The sequence below is a fragment of the Cyprinodon variegatus genome, unplaced genomic scaffold (assembly GCF_000732505.1).
Source record: "Cyprinodon variegatus isolate N-32 unplaced genomic scaffold, C_variegatus-1.0 Scaffold540, whole genome shotgun sequence".
Classification (NCBI taxonomy): domain Eukaryota; kingdom Metazoa; phylum Chordata; class Actinopteri; order Cyprinodontiformes; family Cyprinodontidae; genus Cyprinodon; species Cyprinodon variegatus.
Window position 1 is genome coordinate 107,375 of NW_015150993.1, and position 2,892 is coordinate 110,266.

A 2,892-nucleotide genomic window follows, 5' to 3' on the forward strand; every position below is an offset into this window, starting at 1 on the left:
CCTAGTGATGAAGGTTTGTCACCCACAAACCGCCAAATCACCTTCTGGGGGAGCTCAGCAAATGCAGCAGCTATTGCTTCTGTGATATCTGAAGACAGAGCTGACACCACTGTTCCCAAAGACATGATCACAACCCCATGTTCTCCAGAACTCTGCATGAATTCCTCCAAATCATCAGGGAGAGGTTGGGCTTCTTTGCACTGGAACCCCCCTATGTACACCACATTAGGCATGGTGGGCCGTGGAAAGTCAAAAACGAAATCTCCCCTAAAAAGCCAGATATCAGCTGATAGCTCCAAAGAAATCATGTCTGTGCCAGGAGGAAAGTGTTTCTTGAACACATCTGAGTAGGCTGGGTTTATAATGTAGTACATCTCATAAATATTATAGAAATAGTGCAACATATTCTTAATCCTCTCTGGAAAATCCATCTGATCCTGAAGTTCACTTCCTGATACAGGCACATAAGAGACAGGAGAAGGGGCTATAGTTTGATGACCTTCTCCATTATTAATCCAGCGGACATTAAAGACCATCGGCAGCTTAAGGTAACCACCCACAATAACCCCTAAAGGAAAAGCAGGGTCTGTCAAAATTATTTCAAACTTACTATCCTGTAAGTTCTGCATTAACACTGGATCCTCTAAAGTTTTACCAGCTAATCGCGCTAAACCCTTATGGCCCTCCTCTAACATCTGTGTCAGCAAATTCTGTTGACAAAATGAGCGTATAAAAGTAGGATACCTTCGGCACTGTATTCCATCTTCTATCAATTTCATAAAATTTGCATTTGTCTCATCCTCTAGCATTGGAACATGAATGGAGGTATAAATGGAGGAGTTACTGGAAATGAACCAGCTCTTGGCTGAGTGCAAAATTGTGATTTCATGGCCCCTGGAGTGAAGCTCTTCAAGGATAATCTTCATATTGATCCAGTGGCTGCCATCAACAGGTACCACCAGGATCTTGCTAGAGTCAGAGGGTCTTGGCAAAAAACAGCAGAGTACTGCCAGAAATACTGTGACAGAGTTGGACATTTTCTGTAAAGCAAAACACAAAAAGTTAATTCCCAATAAAGAAAAAGAATGTTAGAGATTAGATTTAAAAACTGAGTTTTTTTGCTCCAAGATGGTTGTCGATGCTAACAGTTATTCACCCAGCATGTATTGATACTTTAGACAGTGAGAAGTACAATGACTGAGAGAGCCAAGTGGACTGCAATTACAAAAATGGGTAACCAATATAAAAAGTACTGTAAAGTTAGAAACCGTCTTGAAAGACAAAAAGGCTAAACCAACAAAGACAAAAATTAGACTTACAGACCAACACATAAAACAGATGCAAAGGAAAAATCTTGCAAAGGATAAATGCTGCAGAAAATAAAGAGCAGCCAAAGGATAAATGCTGCAGAAAATAAAGAGCAGCCAAAGGATAAATTCTGCAGAAAATAAAGAGCAGCGAAAGGATAAATGTTGCAGAAAATAAAGAGCAGCCAAGTCCAAATGTGCTTTAAACGCTAAACCTTCTGCAAACATATGATGCTAACACACAAAACACAGGCAAAGATAAAATGCTGAAGATACCTCAAATAATTAAAGTTTAAAAAAAGCTGCATCAGCTCTGCATAATTGAGTGCTCCTGACTTATAGGAGTATGTGATTATCCTTTCATATGGGATCAGATCATAGACTTTACTATGAATTGTATGTAATGAATAAACTGCAACCCCTCGCTAAGACCATAAACCAGATGCCTGCCTAGTGGACATTTGATAAACTTTCTTCTTCTTCTTTAGATGAAGGCTCTACAACTTCTGAAAAAAGATCCTGTGACTCATTATTTTTATTTCCACATGTAATGCTCAACGTTATATTCAAACATTTCATTTAAGAACATATCTCCTTACATTAAGGTATGTGTGACCAATGACATTGCCTTACCAGCTTCAACCAGTAACTATTTTTCCTTGATCTGGTTTTATGAATTCATTTCAACCCAAAGTACGTTTATCTTTGCTGGACATTGTTACAGCTGTTTTACTTTCATGTAGCTGTTCGACCAGTAAAAGGTAGCACTCCACTTTATTTTTAAAGTTAAACAAATAGAGTGTTTGGTGATGCTTTAAAAAAAAAAAAAACTGCATTTATGAATGCTATGAATTAACCAGTCATAGCCCTGATTCCTTCAAATGGGCCTCACAGACTATTTGAAGGCATAATCATCTTGGTGAGTGCCAACATTTTAAACTGAATAAGCTAAAAGGAAATCAATCTCTGTTTTTATATATATTTAGCAGATAGACATAACTTAGTTAATGTAAACTGACCTAGCACAAGAAATGTTTGTAAAAGAAATTGTAAAATTGTTAATATCTGATCAGGGGCATCTCTAGGTTTAAGAGACAAGGGTGGCTTAGCCCCTAGAAGATATTGCGCGCGCACAGCGCGCGCCAAAATTTTTTCAGTGCACCTGCTAAGGCGTTGTCTAAGACAAGGGTGTAACTTTTTGTTGAAAGTTGGTGGGGATGGCTCATAAGGAAAGGGAGCTACCTGCGTGACACCTTTTTTTTTTGTTGGAAAGGATAAAGCCAAAAAAATGCGAATAACATTTATCAATTTAATGCTTACAGTTGAAAACATAACTGTTACAATATTCACTTATATATTTTGTGCAAAAAATATCACATAAATCTAAACAGACAGTACAAATCAAAGAAATCAAATAAATTTATCAATTTTGTAGAACATTTATTGACAGTCAATTTTAGGTCACTTTTTAAAATTAATTTACTTTTAAACAAAGACTCGGACAAGATCTTATGGGACCTTAAGCAGAATATGAAAAATCATCGCCATCTTTCTGTCAAGCACATCCACCAGCAGGGTATCCAGG

The 2,892-nt window shown here is 37.4% G+C and overlaps 1 protein-coding gene across 1 annotated transcript in view; it reads right to left on the minus strand.

The window, feature by feature from the left end:
- LOC107095356 (UDP-glucuronosyltransferase 2B31-like) overlaps positions 1–2,892 on the minus strand; it is a 35,868-nt gene that overhangs the window by 629 nt on the left and 32,347 nt on the right. The gene's annotated exons all lie outside the window — the stretch shown is intronic.